The sequence below is a fragment of the Erpetoichthys calabaricus genome, chromosome 4, assembly GCF_900747795.2.
Source record: "Erpetoichthys calabaricus chromosome 4, fErpCal1.3, whole genome shotgun sequence".
NCBI classification, from domain to species: domain Eukaryota; kingdom Metazoa; phylum Chordata; class Cladistia; order Polypteriformes; family Polypteridae; genus Erpetoichthys; species Erpetoichthys calabaricus.
In genome coordinates, this window is record NC_041397.2 from 153,686,022 (window position 1) to 153,706,081 (window position 20,060).

Sequence of the window (20,060 nt, forward strand, 5' to 3'; positions counted from 1 at the left end):
CTCGGGACTCTCCCCTGTTCCAGGCTCAGGTTGATGATGTACTGTAGAGGACTCCCCAGCTCCAACGCACAGGCCTTCAGCAGTCGTGGCAATACTCCATCTGGACCCTCTGCTTTGCTGGCCCGAAGTCTCCTCAGCTCTCTGCTTACCTGGGCTGCTGTAATTGTGGGTCGGGGGAAACTCTCTCCTATGGCTGGTATCAGCAGAAGGATGAGTGGGGATGCAGTACTCTGAGGTGAGAGTGGGTTAGGGTGGTCAAACCTTTTAAAGAAGTTGTTCATCAGGTTTGCTCTCTCCACATCTCTCTCGATGGTGGCACCCCGCTTCGAGTTGCAACCAGTGACAGCCAGTGATGATCTTCATCCCATCCCACACTTCCTTCATGCTGTTATTCTGCAACTTCTGCTCCAGCTTTCTCCTGTACTGCTTCTTCGCCTCCCTGTGCCGGACTCGGAGTTCCTTCTGCACGCGCTTGAGCTCATGCTGATCACTGCCTTTAAAAGCCCTTTTTTCTGGTTCAAAAGGCCCTTGATGTCACTTGTAATCCATGGCTTGTTGTTAGCATAGCAGCATACTGTTCTTACTGGAACTACAATGTCCATACAGAAGTTGATGTAGTCAGTAGTGCAGTCAACCACCTCCTCAATGTTCTCACTATGTGACCCCTGCACGGTATCCCAGTCCATAGTTCCAAAGTAGTCTCTCAGAGCCTGCTCTGCCTCAGGGGACCACTTCCTGAATGAGCGTGTGGTTGTAGGTAGCTACCTCACTCTTGGTTTGTAGTGAGGCTGAAGCAGAACCAGGTTATGATCTGCTTTCCCAAGAGCAGGTAGCGGGGTGGCGCTGTATGCATCTTTAACGTTTGCATACAGTAGGTCAATAGTCCTGTTTCCCCGGGTGTTACAATCCACATACTGGGAGAAAGCAGGTAATGTTTTGTCCAGCGTCGCATGGTTAAAATCTCCAGAGATTAGCACAAGCGCCTTGCGGTGCTGTGTTTGTAGTTTAGCAACAGCAGAGTGTCACCCGCTATCTCCACATCCGTGCGAGGAGGGATGTAAACAATAAAAACAATGACGTGTCCAAACTCTCTGGGCAAGTAATAGGGACGCAGACTTACGGCCAACAGCTCAATGTTCCTGCAGCAAGTGAAGATTTTGACTTTTACATGTCCAGGGTTGCACCACCTTGTATTCAAGAGCGAGTCCTCCTCCTTTCTGCTTCCTGCAGGTATTTGCGTCTCTGTCCGCTCTAACTGTGCTAAAACCGGGTAGCTCCACGTTCGCTTCCACCGGTATGGACAATGCTGAGGGCGATTCCATCCCACAATGGGACGACATGCTGAAGAGTTTCCCGAAGCATCTGTGGAAGACAGTTTAACTGCGGGCTCCCAATGCTGCAGTGACTTGCAGCTAAAGCAGATCCAAGTCGATCGTGGTTGCGCTATAAGCACTTGTCATCGATGGGTGATGCAAGGAACATTATAAATGCAGGGAACAGTATTACTTGGCCACTAACCTGGCCACGACCCTGCCTGATTGCTGTGTCTGTGTATAGTAGATCCCGCTAAAATAAATAACCGTGCTGTTCCTGTTTCAAGCGGAATAAAGTTGTTTTTGCTAAAGTACTGAGACTCAGCCTCATGTTTTGGGGTGCAAGACAAGGACTCACATGTTATACCACATACAGTAAAACATCCATCCATCCATTCTCCAACCCGCTGAATCCGAACACAGGGTCACGGGGGTCTGCTGGAGCCAATCCCAGCCAACACAGGGCACAAGGCAGGAACCAATCCTGGGCAGGGTGCCAACCCACCGCAGGACACACACAAACACACCCACACACCAAGCATACACTAGGACCAATTTAGAATCGCCAATCCACCTAACCTGCATGTCTTTGGACTGTGGGAGGAAACCGGAGCGCCCAGAGGAAACCCACGCAGACACGGGGAGAACATGCAAACTCCATGCAGGGAGGACCCGGGAAGAGAACCCACGTCCCCAGATCTCTCAACTGCGAGGCAGTAGCGCTACCCACTGTGCCACCGTGCCGCCTACAGTAAAACAGGATGAACTAAAACAAAATATCTTTAAAAAAAGTTTCTCCAGAACACCCATGCTGTATACATGTCTATACAGTATATTGAACCGTCTCCTATGGTGTTAACAGGGAAACTATATGTTTGCAAGTCATGTCAGTGCATGTTTCAGCTAAATTTGCTGCTCACCTGTAATTCTAGCTACTGTGGCCTTTGTTACCAAGATTGTATTATGAACATAATCTTAACTGTTTAATCATAAGTTGAACCTCATTACTCAAAGGCAAAGCATGTTTTTGAAAATACCCTGGTCAAGGAACAAAGCAAAAGAACAACTTGTAAAGTGTAAACCTCTACCTGAACATTTTGCATAGAATCACTCATGAAGACCTCATTTCAATCACTCATATATGCAGTATTTTCTTTCTTGCTTTAGGCACCTGCAGACGCATAGTTTAAAACTTCATTTCTCAAGACACATGCATTAATATTTCTTTATGAAACATCACTAAAATTAAACTCCCTCCTGCTTTTTACATATGTTTGCTGTCAGTAACAATTGATAACATAGTATTTAGCTTCTGTAAAGTGACATTTTTATACAGTAGCAGTCCTAGTGGCTTTTACACCATTAAAATAATTTGTGTAGAACAGATTGTGACTCCCTGCCCCATTGAACACCTGCAGTGGTTTTGATGTCTTGCCCTCTATGGGTGATGCCACCTAGGCCCAAATCATGTTAATCTTTGTCAAAATCTTTATTATGGTATGCCAAAATCCATGAAGTTTTTTTCCTTACATCTGACCTGACAGCATCTTGGCATCAAGAATTATTATTTCAAACTTAGAAAATATCTACTGGAATGTGCAAATACTTTAAATGTTACGAATGTGTAGAAATACAGAATAAATATTTAATATGTTTTCTACATGAAATGAAATGTAGAGAGAGAGGTTAAGAGCATGTGCTAATATAGCACATTGCTGCACCCACCGCATGATAAATCAACTCAGGATCCCAGATTAGGACCTGAGTGCAACCATGCAACAGGTGACACCTCAGCACCACACTAGTTTAGATGGAATGGAACAGTGTGAGTTTTGTATGGTGGCTGAAGTACCAATTCTGCCTCCAACCCCCAAGTTTTTCCCTGCAGGTTGGGGGGCCTACATGCAGGGCTGGATGCAGAGCAACATCATGTATGTAATAGTACAAAATAGTGGTAAATTTTATTGGTGTCCTTTTAATACTGCTCACTACTTACCAAAAATATATTCATAAATCAGTTCAGATACACCAGTTTAGATATTTTGTACTTGTATGTCAGTATGTATGTACATGTGCAAATCCTAAAGTCCTTTCAGAATAAGAGACTTAACTCCTTCCTGACTTAGATCACCCTTTAATGAAATGCTATCAATAAGGAATACTAGATATCACTGTGCGGCTTTTTGTAAGTAAAAAATGCACATCTCATCGGGTGAAAAATTTGGATGTATTGTGGCTGAGATAAGTGATTTCTAACAACTCTACTTTTGAGAAGTATTTGTCGTAGGAGTGACACAGGGAGCGAGGAAGGCAAGTGCAACAAGCCGGGGCAGCACGGAGCAGGGAGAGGGGGCAGGGATCTATGTGAGTGTTTTAAATAATTATTGTAAACTAAAGTGCCTTGGAATCGAGGACCCTCAACCAAGATGGCCTGGGAAGTAGAATGTGACAAATAGTCATACGCTTCTTGTATAAAATATGTACAATAATGACAACAATGTTGAAGCAATGATGAAGTGAAACGGAGATGGTCACATATTTAACATATATACATACAGTACATATATACACATACATACAAACATATGCATATATATATATATATATATATATATATATATATATATATATATATATATATATATACACACACACACATACATACATATACATACACATACATAAATATATATGCAGAAACATATATAAATATAAATATATACTGTATATAAATGTAGCAATGATGAAGTGAAATGGAGATGGTCTCAGCCTGCATAATAATTTAGTCTACTTTCAACAAAAAAGATAACAGTGGTATGTCTTTCATTTCCCAAGTACATCTGAGTACTGGGGTATTTTCTGAAAAAAGATTTTTAGTGAAGCAGTATTTAGTTGTATGATAATAAAATAAAATTTGAAAAACTGGCTGTGCAAAAATGTGGGTACCCTTGTAATTTTGCTGATTTGAATGCATGTAACTGCTCAATACTGATTACTTGCAACACCAAATTGGTTGGATTAGCTTGATAAGCCTTGAACTTCATAGACAGGTGTGTCCGATCATGAGAAAAGGTACAGTATTTAAGGTGGTCAATTGCAAGTTGTGCTTCCCTTTGACTCTCCTCTGAAGAGTGACAGCATGAGATCCTCAAAGCAACTCTCAAAAGATCTGAAAACAAAGATTGTTCAGTATCATGGTTTAGGGAAAGGCTACAAAAAGCTATCTCAGAGGTTTAAACTATCAGTTTCAACTGTAACGAACGTAATCAGGAAATGAAAGGCCACAGGCACAGTTGCTGTTAAACCCAGGTCTGGCAGGCCAAGAAAAATACAGGAGCGGCATATGCGTAGGATTGTGAAAATGGTTACAGACAACCCACAGATCACCTCCAAAGACCTGCAAAAACATCTTGTTGCAGATGGTATATCTGTACATCGTTCTACAATTCAGAGCAATTTGCACAAAGAACATCTGTATGGCAAGGTGATGAGAAAGAAGCCCTTTCTGCACTCACGCCACAAACAGAGTCGCTTGTTGTATGCAAATGCTCATTTAGACAAGCCAGATTCATTTTGGAACAAAGTGCTTTGGACTGATGAGACAAAAATTGAGTTATTTGGTCATAACAAAAAGCGCTTTGAAGAACACCGCATTCCAAGAAAAGCACCTTCTACCTACTGTCAAATTTGATGGAGGTTCCATCATGATGTGGGGCTGTGTGGCTAGTTCAGGGACTGGGGTCCTTGTTAAAGTTGAGGGTCGGATGAATTCAACCCAATATCAACAAATTCTTCAGGAATTCAAGTTCAAGCATCAGTCACAAAGTTGAAGTTACGCAGGGGTTAGATATTCCAACAAGACAATGACCAAAAACATAGTTTGAAATCTACAAAGGCATTCATGCAGAGGGAGAAATACAATGTTCTGGAATGGCCGTCACAGTCCCCTGACTTGAATATCATCGAAAATCTATGGAATGATTTGAAGCAGGCTGTCCATGGTCAGCAGCCATCAAATTTAACTGAAATGGAGAGATTTTGTAAGGAAGAATGGTCAAAAATACCTCCATCCAGAATCCAGAGAGAGAGAGGGCTGGCCGCGTAAAGCCAAGAAGGCAGTTAAAGAATGCACCGGGCTTGTTTTTAAAGAGACTGATTCAAGCATTGTTTTAACCTTGTTGTATTTAATGAAGACTTTTTTCTATTGGATTTTAACCTACACTTCACTTCTGTTTACAGCGATCGGTTCATAGCGTGCATTGTTGCAATGTTACTTTTCCTGGTTGTTTATTAAATTACGGATTTTTCAGATGTTCATGTTTTTCCCTGTGCTTAAAACTCATTAAAAAAAGTGTTTACAGCGATTGGTTCGTAGCGTGCATTGTTGCAATGTTACTTTTATTGGTTGTTTATTAAGTTACAGATTTTTCAAATGTTCATGTTTTCCCTGTGCTTAAAACTCATTAAAAAAAAGTGTTTACAGCGATCAGTTCGTAGCATGCATTTTTGCAATGTTACTTTTCTTGGTTGTTTATTAAATTACAGATTTTTCAAATGTTCATTATTTTCCCTGTGCTTAAAACTCATTAAAAAAATAGTGTTTACAGCGAGCGGTTCGTAAGGCTATAGCGTGAATTCTTGCAATTTTACTTTTCTCTGTTCGAGGTTTTCTCAGTGTTATTCAATGTTTTTACATTTAGTTTACTATTACGCTGTTCATTCTATGGTATAATAATTGACTATTTTTGTGTTTAAAAATCTTTAAAAAAATATATTTACATACAATTTCTACGGTCTGGAACGGATTAATTGTATTTACATACAATCCTATAGGGGAAATTACTTCGGGTCATGACCAAATCGGGTTACGACCAGAGTTTTGGAATGAATTACAGTCGTGACCCCGAGGTTCCATATATATATATACTAGCAAAATACCCGCGCTTCGCAGCGGAGAAGTAGTGTGTTAAAGAGGTTATGTAAACATATATATACATAAACATATATACTTATATACATATCTGCATATACACATATCTACATATATACATATATATATATATATATATATATACATATAGACATCCACATATATATATATATCAACATATATATACACATACATATACACACATACATACATACACACATATATATATATATATATATATATATATATATATATATATATATGACAGCAACACTCATAACAATGACAACACAATTACATTGAGAATCATGTTACGTTATTTTAAAAATGTTTCCTTTACTTTTTCATAACCTCTTTAACACACTATTTATCCGCTGTGAAGCGCGGGTATTTTGCTAGCATACCAATAACAGTTTGTTAAGGATTTGTTTTTTTGTGAAGCTGCCTTCACTCGAGTGATCACTTCGAGCTGACTTGCTGGCTAACCATAAGCATTACCTGGTAGGTAACCACCCATACAATCAGATTGTGAATCAGACTACGAATGCCGTGAATGTAATTACCCCGATCTACATGCTGTCAAATAAACGAACCACACGCCTTGGCGCAATTTTAGGGGCTTCACCTCTAGCGCTGACGTCCGAGGTTTGATTCCCGTAAGGGAGTGAAGTGAGTGGGTGGTTACCTACCAGGTAACGCTTATGGTTGGCCAGCAAGTCAGGTAACATCAGCCACGGTGCCTTCAGTTGTGAGAAGCAGATCATAGAATGGATGAAAATAGTTTACTGTCAAATAATGCAAAGAGTACGTGACACGTCTTTCCCCCTTATTCTTGGCTCATCAGGCGTACAGACTCACTGCACTCGCCTACGGTAATCGAACCTCGGATGTCAGCGCTAGAGGGGCTTCGCAGCGGTGAAGTATTGCTTTTAAATTTTAATTAAGAAGAAAAGAAAACCTTTTTAAATTAAGTCTTAAAAAGAGGTGTAAAGATATTGACAATAAGCTACGCAAACCCACCAAGACATGCAATCGTTTAAATCAAGGCACGAGTCGAAAAACATCCCATAATATTAGTTAACGATTAACACATTTCTATATGTATTGTAAGCATACAATACAACTGATAATATGTTGCGCTTATTTATCTGGTGTACTGACATTTTTGCGCGTTTAACGGCTGAAATCTAACGTGGTTTGTGACCTTCAGAATGAAAAGAGTTTGCATTTACCTTTTTAATAAAAGGCGAGCTTTTAAGCATGAGAAATCACCCCGTAAATGCACACGTTTAATTGCACATGTTAATATGTATGCTTACACAGTATTAAAAGACACTCAACAATTACACAGTATTAAAAGACAGTCAACAATTAACGTCATTTACCTTCATTCCCGCGTTTGACTTGTGCTGTAAATCTCTTCCTCGTTTTCAGTTCACGTGATTACGTAGGAGGCGTAATACGTGATGACGCAATACTTGACTCCGCCTCCCCCATTAGAGTATATTGTAAAAAAAGAGGTTCCAGTTATGACCGTTACGCGTTGAATTTCGAAATGAAACCTGCCTAACTTTTGTAAGTAAGCTGTAAGGAATGAGCCTGCCAAATTTCAGCCTTCCACCTACACGGCAAGTTGGAGAATTAGTGATGAGTGAGTCAGTCAGTCAGTGAGTGAGTGAATCAGTCAGTGAGGGCTTTGCCTTTTATTATTATATATATATATATATATATATATATATATATATAGGTGGTGGTGCTCCACTGTCATGGCCCCTGTTTAGGCTTGTGTAGAAATTCATTGGAGCTGTAGTCTGTGAGGACAGCTTTGTTGGGTGATCTACAGGATACAGCAAGTAGTTTGAGTCAAAGGAGGTGGACAAGACTTTCTGGGGAATAGTGGAAAGAGAGGGAAAGGAAGAATTAGACTGTGTAAAGCAGGACAGTTTTGGTACTGTTATAAATGAAAGATCTTTATTTGATACTGGGGCTGTGTGTTAACAGTTGTGCCTGGAGTTTGGGAGTCTCTATAGTATCCCTTAGAGGCACTATATATTTGTTTTCTTTTCCCTCCAAATAAAGGGGTATGACTTTCATGATTAGAATTATCTGTTAATATTTATTGTGCAACTTCTTAATTTTAAAACAGTTGACAAGTAGTTTCAGAAATCTCAGTAACAGTAGAATCTATATGCATCAAACATCTACATTTTTCATTGCAATCAACTTAATATTTCAAACATACAAATTAAGCAGAATTGTACAGAATATATGTTATAGAACCCATTAGGCAGTGGCACACTGCATGACTTCTAGATGGACAGCTTGTCAAATTTAACCAATGTCATTGCTGGAACTTGTCACCTTGATGTCATATTACAAATCTAGGAATTGTGGGGAATGATAGATTATATGACTGCCTCACACCTTTTTAGCATCGTTTCAAATTTCCAAAGTATCAAAGGCTTACTGCATTCTAACAGCAAATTAACAACTGCCTAATAGTACCAGTGTCTATATGAAAGCTTTCTTTGATTGTCAAGTTCAGTCACAATCTTGACCCTTTCTTTTTCCTTTCAGTCATGGTATGACAAACCCAAGACATCTGGCAGACAAGCCACTCTTTTGTTTGCTTAGTCCAAAAAATCCTAATTTTCTTCTTTCCTTGTGGACAGATTTGTACACATTGTATTTCTGGATATTAGCTGCCAGTTTTCACACACATACACAGAACACACCACCATTAAAACTAAATCTCTTTTTTGATTGAGTTACAGACTGGTATGAATGAATCACTGCGCATGTCTAACTATATGATTGAAGGTCACAGGAAAGAGCAACATCTGCCCCTGTTTAACTACAAATATGTAAATGGGAAATCACTGGAAAGTTCAATTAATGTGTGGGTGACTTTATGTGACAACATTCTAACCCTGACTCAGTCATGGAATAAAAAAAGAGACTAAGATGTAATAAGAGAAGCTACACACTGACCAGAATGAACAGAAGCCTCAGTATGCTGCCTTAAGTAAAATGAACCAAAATGGACAGCATCAACAACCATCAGACATTCAGGTTTTAAAGGAATGAACAGTGGTAGACGAGTTCTCAACGTTTTTCATGAATGCATTGTTAATTCTAGATCTACAGAACTCCATACAGTATGTAACAATTTATAACATGAAAGTACCTAGTTATGTGCAACTCACTTGGAGCCATTTCCAGCATGAAGCCAGGAGGAGTTTGGCAGCAAAGCTGCAAAAAAAGGTAAGATTTTGAAGGCAAAAAGGTGAGATGCAAATGTAAAAATCTGAAGGATTAGAAATTGAGGCAATAGCAGAATATCAGATGAGGTGAAAGAACAGAAGGAGCAAGATAAATTAGTCAGGAGGGAAAAAAACAGAAGGGCAGGATGAGTACATGTGGAGAAAATAGAGTGGGACACCCAGAGGACAAAAGTGACAATGAGGATCACGTTCAAGAAACATCAGATTGTATTTATGGGGAACAACGTAAAAGGAATTATAATTGAGTTTTCTGAGTGTCTTGTTTTCACAAATTGTGAAAGATGAAATGATGGCGAGACTTTTTTTAAATATGCAGGGGAACTTTATTTATCACAGCTCGTAAATCTATGGCTTCCGTGCTCTAAAACAAAAAAAACAAACAAACAAAAAATCAAAGTCCTTTTTTCTGATGCTTTCCTTATGACATAGGTACCTAAACAATGCCTGATAATAATAATACATTTCAATTACATATCTTAAAACAAAACTGCACATATATGTATTAATATTTTGTTGACGCATAAATATTGTATCCCCTTCCTTAAAATAATGATAGAACACAATCAACGTAACATGTCCTATAACTTAAGCATATATTATCGAATACTGCAACCTACAAATACCAAGGTTTTAATAATTGCCTGTCAATATAAATAAAAATACAAAGAAACATTGTGTCAATGCAAAACAGAATCTCTGTATCTTATGGACAAATACTCATTATATAATGACAAACACATTCTAAAAACACAAAAACATTTTCATTTTCATCTTTTAAATATGGCAGCAATCCACCTATACTCTTTACAATTCACAGATCTAGGACTGTTCGTGGTTTGACTTCTCGTCCAGACCTGGTTCTGATATGAGGGTAAATGTGATCCTGAACTAGGCAATGATTCAGTGGTGTAAGTATCAGGTAACGGTGGTGTGTTTTCAGGTGTGCAAGCTTCAGGTGAGACTGATGTGTTTACATGTGTGGATTGTAATTGTATGTCACACTGTTCATCTGGTTCTGTGTCTGCAATGTTGACATTATTCGAACTAAACTTTTCCTTAGTACTCTGGATGTGCCTGCGGTTGCAGCGATACACCTGTCCATCTGAAGTGTGGAGGATATATGATCAATCAGTTTCAGCTGGTTGGATGACAACCGCTGGTTTCCAATGTTCCTGTTCTTGGTGTCTGACAGGTGCTCCAGCATCGTGTGGTGGCAGTGGCTTGGATTATCTGTCATAGTAAACCTTTTGGTGATGTTGTCTTTGGCTCCTTCTTATGAATTCATCCGTATGGCCAACAACTTGTGGTTGTAATTGTTTGCTTGTTGTTGGCAGAATTGAGCAAAGTCGTCGGCTCATCAACAGCTGTGCTGGGGACTTAAAATTGTCCACTGGCGTGTTATGATATTCAAGCAAACTGAGATATGGGTCTTTTCCATCTGCATAAGCTTTGTCCAAAAGTGCTTTGGCTGTCTGCACAGTTCTTTCAGCAAGACCATTACTCTTTGGGTAGTGTGGACTTGAAGTGATGTACAGTATGTGAATTCCCATGATTTGGCAAATGATTGGAACTCCTTTGACATGTATTGGGGGTCCATTGTCTGATATTAATGTCTCTGCAATGCCATGTCTAGCGAAGGCTGCTTTGAGCTTGCGTATCACAGTTATTGATGTGGTGGTGTGAAGTTTGTCTAATTCAAAATATCTGCTATAGTAGTCAACAGTTACGAGGTAGTTTCCACTGTTCCATTTGAATATGTCTGTACCTATAACTTGCCATGGCTAGTCTGGGATGCGGTGAGGTATCATGGGCTCTTTGGTGTTCGATGGATGACGTTCCAGACAGATTTGACACTTTGCTACAATAGCCTCTGTTTGCTTTGGCATTCCAGGCCAGAACATTATATCACGTGCTCTTTGTTTGCATTTTTCCATCCCCATGTGACTTGCATGGATCTTCATTAGCATTTGTTCTCCAAGACTTGTAGGAATGACCATTTTTTCTCCCTTAAAGACAATTCCATTGATTTTGAACAACTCATCTTGGTGATTCCAGAACTGCAAGATGCTCTGGGGCACTTTCTTCTCTCCTCAAGCCATCCATTGTGAATAGCTGTTCTCAGAGCACTAAGATGTTCATCTTTCTCAGTTTCAACTTGCATCTCCTTTAATCTGGTGTCACTCACTGGTAAGCTTTTGAAAATTGTGTGGACGTGCACATCCATCCCTTCATTGAGGCTGCTGTCATGGGAAGTAATGGACTGTCTTGAGAGTGTGTCGGCAACAGGAATGTCTTTTCCTGGTCAATGAACAATGTGGAAATCATATCTTGCAGTTGAAGGATCATTCTCTGCAGCCTTGGTGGGGCTGTGGCTAATGGTTTTCTTAAGATTGACTCCAACAGCTTGTGGTCTGACTCCACACAAACTTGACGACCATATGCATATTGGTGAAAATGCTTGAACCCAAAGAGAATCGCATGCATTTCTTTTTCAATCTGGGCATAATTTATCTCACTGTCTGTGAGTGACTTGGAAGCATAGCTGATGGGTCTGCCTTCTTGTAGCAGTACAGCACCAAGCCCATATTTTGATGCATCTACTTGCAAGTAGAGGTCTTTCTCAGGGTTGAAATAGGCAAGAACTGGCCCTGGTTCTCTAGTAATGATGTCTTTCATTTTCTGAAATGCTGCATCATGCTACTTATCCCATAAAAACTCGCTTGACTGCTTCAAGAGGTGATGCATTGGCGCACTGACCTCAGACAGATTAGGTGCAAACTTGGCAAAGTAATTTGCCATGCTTAGCGCTGTCTTCAATTCTGCCCAATCTTTTGGTGTCTTCATCATCTTGATAGCAGAGATTTTCACTGGGTCTGGTTTGATGCCATCAGCTGAGAGGCGATGACCAAAGTAGCTGACCTCAGTGGCTCTAATGGTGAGTTTCTCAGCATTGAGACGGACTCCTTTCTCCCGTGAACATTGTAGCATGGCACAGAGGTTCTGGTCATGCTCTTTGCGGGTTGCGCCATTGATGAGGATGTCATCCACAATGGCAACCACTCCACTGAGGCCTTGATATGTCTCATCTATTTTCCTGTGAAATTCATCCTGGGCAGAGATAAGTGCAGGAAACAATAGCGTCCAAACGGGGTGTTAAATATTGTCAGCAATGAAGATTCTTCCATGAGCTTTATAGCCCAATATCCCGAACGGGCATCTACAATGCTAAAGTAGCGTGCTCCTGTCAGCTGTGGCGTAATGTCCTCTAGTGTTGCCAGAGGGTAGTGGGGCCGTTTAATTGCCTTGTTTAAGTCTCTAGGGTCAAGACAAACTCTGAGCTTGCCTGTTCTTGGTTTTTCAACGACCACCAATGCATTCACCCATGCAGTTGGTTCTGTCACCTTGCAAATGATTCCCGATTTCTCCATATTCAGCAGCTCTTCCTTTAGTCGACTTCGCAAGGCAAGGGGAATCCTTCTTGGTGGGTACACTGCTGGAACTGCTGCGGGGTCAAGGTGAATACTACACTCCCCAGGGAACAGACCAATGCCCTTAAAAACATTATCAAACTCTTCTTTTATTGGCTGTATGTCAGCTGGTGAGGTCACTGCTAGGACTAGCTTAATCAAATCTAAATCTAGACATGCCTTTAGCCCTAACACTGGAGGTGTCTGTGTCTCTATAACATAGAAATCCAAAACCATGCTGCGCTCCTTGTATTTACAATGCAGAGTACATGTACCTCTTACTATAAGCTGCTCTCTTCCATAACCTGTCAGTTTGCACACAGTGGGCAGTAGTTTGCATTCACTCAGTAGACTATTGTACTCACTCACAAGAATTACATTAACTTGTGCACCGGTGCCTAATTTAAATTTAAGTTTTACACCTTGCTTTCCTATTGCTATGTCTGCAAAGGTTTGTTCAGCTTCAGATGGTTGTTCCTTTCTTGCTGCATCAATAAACAGCTCATCTTCCTCTTCATCTGAGGAATCACACACTGCATGCACGGGTTTACCTTTCACAGTCCTGCAGACTTTAGTGAAGTGGTTCAATTTACCACATTTTTTACACTGTCTTCCTTTAGTAGGACTTTGACTTTTTCCACTGTGTGCTTTGTTTCCGCAGTAGCTGCACTTCTGAATATGCTTGTACGCGTCACTTGCTTCATATTCTTTTGCTGCCTTCTCAATTGTGTAATGCATTTTTTGTGCAGCGCTCTTTGGAGCCCTTGCTTGTTGACTGCATACTGCATTCACGTGAGCTGCTCGCGGTGCCTGCATCGAAGGTTCTCAGCTGTGCTTGTGCTACCTCATACGATCTTGCGATGTCCACGGCTTTATTTAATGTTAGCTCAGATCCGGCGCTTAAAAGTTTCTCTCGCACTTTCGCTGAGTTTGTGCCAAACACTATTCTGTCCCTGACCATTTCATCTTTGTTTGCATAAGCGCAATCCTTCACCAGCAATTTTAACTCCGTTACAAAGTGATCAAAAGTCTCGTTTATCCCCTGCATCTTCTCATTAAACTTATATCTCACGAATATTGTATTCGTCTTAGTCATGACATACGCCTCAAAGCGGTCATAATAAGTTTTCAGTACCTTGGCTTCCACCCGGGTGAGAGTCCATATGTTGAAAATGTCTCTTCCTTTTTCCCCAGTCCACAGGAGCAGGTAGCGAGCCAGAAAACATCAGCTCCACGTGTTGTCGGAACTTTTTCCATTCTCCCATCAGGTTAAGAGAATCCCAGTCAATTCGTGGCGAGGGAACTCCAGCAAAATCCATGACTGTCCCCTATTCTGACATCATGTCTTGTTTTCACAAATTGTGCAAGATGAAATGATGGCGAGATGTTTTTTTAAATACGCAGGGGAACTTTATCACAGCTCTTACATCCATGGCATCCGTGTTCTATATTAACTCTAAAGCAAAAAAAAACAATCGAGGTCCCTTTTTCTGGTGCTTTCCTTATGACATAGGTGCCTGAACAATAATAATACATTTCAATGACGTATCTTAAAACAAAACTGCACATATATGTATTAATATTTTGTCGACACATACATAGTACACTGAGGGTTAGGATTTTGGGAACAGATTTTTACCTTATTGAATATGGTCTCTAAGACTGCACAATGATGGCGAGACGTTTTTTTAAATATGCAGGGGAACTTTATTTATCACAGCTCTTACATCCACGGCATTCGTGCTCTATATTAACTCTAAAACAAAAAAAAAAAAAACAAGAGAGGTCCCTTTTTCTGGTACTTTCCTTATGACATAGGTGCCTAAACAATGCCTGATAATAATAATACATTTCAATGACATATCTTAAAACAAAACTGAACCTCGGGTCACAACCGTAATTCGTTCCAAAACTCTGGTCGTAACGCGATTTGGTCATGACCTGAAGTAATTTCCCCCATAGGATTGTATGTAAATACAATTAATCTGTTCCAGACCGTACGAATTGTATGTAAATATATATTTTTTAAAGATTTTTAAGCACAAATATAGTTAATTATACCATAGAATGCACAGCGTAATAGTAAACTAAATGTAAAAACATTGAATAACACTGAGAAAACCTTGAACAACAGAGAAAACTAACATTGCAAGAGTTCGCGCTATAGCGCTACGAGCCGCTTGCTAAAAAAACTTTTTTTTAATGAGTTTTAAGCACAGGGAAAAAAAAGAACATTTGAAAAATTCATAATTTAATAAACAACCAAGAAAAGTAACATTGCAACAATGCACGCTACGAACCGATCGCTGTAAACAGAAGTGAAGTGGAGGTTAAAATCCAATAGAAAAAAGTCTTCATTAAATACAACGAGGCTAAAACAATGCTCGAATCTGTCTCTTTAAAAACAAGCCCAGCCAGCCCTCTCTCTCATGTGTGTGTCTCTCTCTCTCTCTTGCGCGCATGTGTGTGTGTCTCTCTCTCTCTCACGCGTGCATGTGTGTCTCTCTCTCTGTTGCTTGCTCTCTCACGCTCTCTCTCTCTCTGTCACTTGCTGGCTGCACAGGGAATGCACAGGGAGAGACTGAACACGTGCGGAAATCATCAGCGTGTACAAACCGAAAGGGAAACTGGCTTGTTCATATACCGAGTGTGTGGTCGTGAACAGATGCAAAAGTTTGGCAAACTTTTTGGTCATAACCCGATTTGTACATATTCAGAGACGTTCGTGAAACGAGGTTCCACTGGTATTAATATTTTGTTGACACATAAATATTACACTGAGGATTAGGATTTTGGGAACATATTTTTACCTTATTGAATATGGTCTCTAAGACTGCACAATATTTGGTAAAAAAGCAGTGAATGATAAATTCATGATGAAATAACAATAAATAATGTGATAAAAATCAGAGATTCATGTTGTGCAATGTACAGTATAATTGTAGAAGCAGCCAATGCAGACGATAAATTGAGATTGTTAGCTGTATGTCTTTTAAAACACAAAAATTACAATCAATATTGCAAACAAGTAAACATTTTTTGTGCAAAAAGCAATACATGCTGCAAAATACAAAAATAATTATGTAAATTATTCTGTGCCTATAACACAACATTTTAAATAAATAAAAATATAAAATCAGATTGCAGCAAAACTTGACAATCTAGGCCTTAAGGTGCAATTGCTCAAAACATCACCCAACTGGCAGCAGTGCAACTCAGGAAAACAGGGGAGAGAGAGAAAAAAAAAAACTTACTTGTCTATTTCCTTTGTTTTACCTTAGCTCGGGAATTCAGTTTGTTAGCAACTCTGGTCTATGTTTGCCAGTACACTTAAAACATTTACCTAGTTGACTACATAGAATCCGAATTAAGTCTCCCTAAAAGTGTCTGCCAAACGCGGTAAACATAAGTTGTGTAAGGCATAACAGAATGGTAAACATTTTGATTCCGTATTACTTTGTTACTTACCACTGAAACTTCTGAAATAAAATAAACACTTACCGAAGGCAAGGTGCAGTCTGTGTCCAAAACACTGAAGTCTGGGCCAGTCATTTACTTCGGTTGCTTTGATCATATTTGTTGCATTTTCAGTAGTAAAATACACTAATCCATCTTAACATAAACACAAGCTAGCCAAAGCCTCACGTAACCCCATAGCTATATTTTCCCTACTGTGTTCTTCGGGGAAGCAGGACATCTGTAAACACAGAGTCACGGTCGATGAAGTGAATTGTCAGACATATGTAGGGTTCTGTTGTCCTGCTTGGCCAAAGATCGGTCGTGCATGCAAAAATCCTACGTCTTTCAGCAGTTCTGGCACTCGTGTGGAAGTGGGTAATGGCCTGCGTTATTTCTTTTCGACGTCGGACTCGGACTTATGGTGAGGCGCATTCAAAACTTTTGGAATTCAACGGCTGCCTTAGACAAGGTACAGATTTTGTCTTCAGTCTTACTGTGCTGCTTGCACATTTTTGTTAACAGTACTCTTCGTACTACTCTTTATGATTGCATTACAAATTGTGTTTCCTCTCAAAGAAGCCACCTGCGTTCAACATGATTTACAAAATAGCCGAGTTTGTAAATGGTCTTCCAATTTAAATTCGAAGTACTGCCATACGATAGATTTGCTAGCTCATTTTGGGAACAAATCTTCTGCTTTTACAGTAAGCCAGAATTTGTGGTCTCAGGTATATCCATGCCGTCTTTGCCAGTAAACGAGTTGACTGACACTAAGCTGCTGTTGCACCTCTTACTCATATGACGTCATTGTTTGCAATGAGTGCAACTTGAAAGAGTCTCTGCTCTCAGCCTTTAGTTTGTAGTTCAGTTATTTGCCTCATATAATTGTAGCTAATTTTATCATAGCTATATACAAGTAACCCCGCGATTCGCTAGCGAATCGTAAATCCTAGAATGGCAATCAGTTACTGTTCCGTCCGATATGTGGATGGATGACATATCATGGAGGGCGGGTGCATTTGGGGAAATGTCATTTAATCCAATAAGCATATCTGTACTAAAGCGGTTTCGTTTTGTGGAGACGTGAGTCTGTTGCCTTCACTGACACCGACTGCTTGAACATGCTGTGTTGTTTGGGGGCCACCTACTGACTCTGGGAAGCCGCTGCGTCTGACTGTGGGGCGAGCGCCACAGCGCAATATGCGCCTCGGTGGGAAGCCGCTGCGTGAAGACATATCATGGATGGTATATGCGGTGGTGTGGGCGGTCGCGTCCGGGTGGCTGTACAACCCGGCGTGCACGCTTTACCCCAGGTGTAGTTCACAGGTCGTAGTCTCATTTCTGTGTTTTGTTTGGTTTGAGCCGTTTTTCCTTTCACAAGTGCGTTGTAGGCGAGCGCATTGTCACAGCATGGACCTGTGGGGATTCCGTCCGTACTGTAATACAACCTTCGAATCCTCTCGTTTCTTTTTTTGCTCTGTGGCGGGCGGCAGTGTCTTTCGCAAGCGCGTTGTAGGCACGTGCGTTGTCACAGTTGGTTTGAGCCGTGACTCCTTTCGCAAGCGCGTTGTAGGCGAGCGTTTTGTCACAGCATGGACCTGTGGGGATTCCGTCCGTACTGTAATACAACCTTCGAATCCTCTTGTTTCTTTTTTTGCTCTGTGGCGGGCGGCAGTGCGCGTGCGCCTTGATGTGCCCTGCGTCCATATCCGGTTTACAACCTTCGGTTAGTAAGATGGATTTTATGTAGTGATAGGTTTATCGCATAAATTACTTATAGCAATAACAATAAAAATTAAGCATTCATCATTAATTGTCTCCCAGACAGGAGGAGTGGAGGAATGAGTGAGTTTTCTGAGCCAAACTGAAGTTAAGGAGAGAAGTTTACAAGCTTAGTTAATGCAATACTGTATAGGAATGGGATGTTTGGAAGGGGAGAACAAACAAGAATGGGAGTTAAGAGGGTGAATAAGCAAAGCAGAGGAAAGAGAAATCACACAAATTATTAACAATGACTAATCTATATATATAAAATTCTTTTCGTGTTTGAAACGGAAATTACGTATGAGCGCTTGAAACGGAAATTACGTATGACCACAGAGGAACAGGAACAACATTCTTAATAAACCTGATTCTTGCTGAGAGAGCGAATGGTGACATAGCTCTGGCTGTAGCGTCATCGGCAATTGCTTCTACATTATTAGATGGAGGCTATACAGCACATTCAGCACTGCAATTACCTTTAAACCTCGCTCATGACAAAAATCCAATTTGCAACATACTGTACGCAAAGGCTCTGGAAAGGCAAAAGTCTTGCAACATTTAAAGGTAATAGTTTGGGATGAGTGCACCATGGCACATAAAAGAGCTTATGAAGCCTTGAACCGAACAATGCAAGATCTCGGAGATCCTAGCAAAATAATGGGAGGTACTCGTTTTACTCGCAGGAGATTTTCGTCAAACATTACCAGTTATTCCACGAGGGACACCAGCGGATGAACTCAATGCGTGTTTAAAATCCATGCTTCTCCCACGGTCAGTTATATGTCGCGTGTTCTCGGGTAGGTACACCAAAAAATGCATACATTTATGCACGCAATGGCCAAACAAAAAATGTAGTATACCCGAAAGCACTGCAGTAGTACTCAATGTATCTTTACTTCTTAAATGTTAATGTTTCACTGTTTAATAATTTATATGCTTCTTATATGTTGTTCAAATTCTTTTATCAAAATATTTTACTGTTTAATAATTTATATTTATACGCAGTGTGCTTCTTATATATTACTTCATATTCTCATGATAATGATGTTAATAATGTTGTTTATATTAATTTCTATGTCATTGTAAATGCTCTTTATTTGTTGAAAAATAAAATTGGCAATTAACAAACTTATTTTATAAATACTACATTTTATTTTTTTCCCTTGCACTCAGTGAGCGAAGCCACTGGGTAATCAGCTAGTAATAATAATAAAAGAAAAAGGATGAGGAAGGGAGAGCAAAATAAGACTGGAGAGATTGGAATAACAGGAGTCCACACAGCCATCTTTTTCTAAATGAAAATATTAGTGCAGAAGTTAATGAAATGAAATCCACTACAAGCATTTTGTCAGTAGAGTTACAACATTACATTCCAACAAAACTGGCTTCACAAAGAAACATCAGAAGCTTTTGCATTTTGTGTTCATTGAAATATGGCTAGCCACTGACACATGTTTTATTATGAAAGGGGTTTGGGGTGACCTGAACCTTAAAACATTAGATGCTTTTATTCCCACACCCAGATTCTTTGTTACTTTAGGCCCATACATGCATGCGTTATGCATCCCAACTCTTATTCTCTTATCCTTGCAGTCACCTGGCCTGGAAGGAGTGATAACCCAGCAGTTGCAATGAATGCACTTGCAGCTGGGTCTACAGATCCAGTCCACACCCAGAAGTGGCTGCTAGTTTACTTCAATTTTTCTATTAGAGGACAATTCTTCTATATTGATTTATAGCCCAGGCGGCAGGATGGAGTAAACACTACATGCAAGCAAAGAAAACATGTAATGAACTTTTATTAAGTCATTATAGATTGAACATTCTTGAAATTCATAAGGTG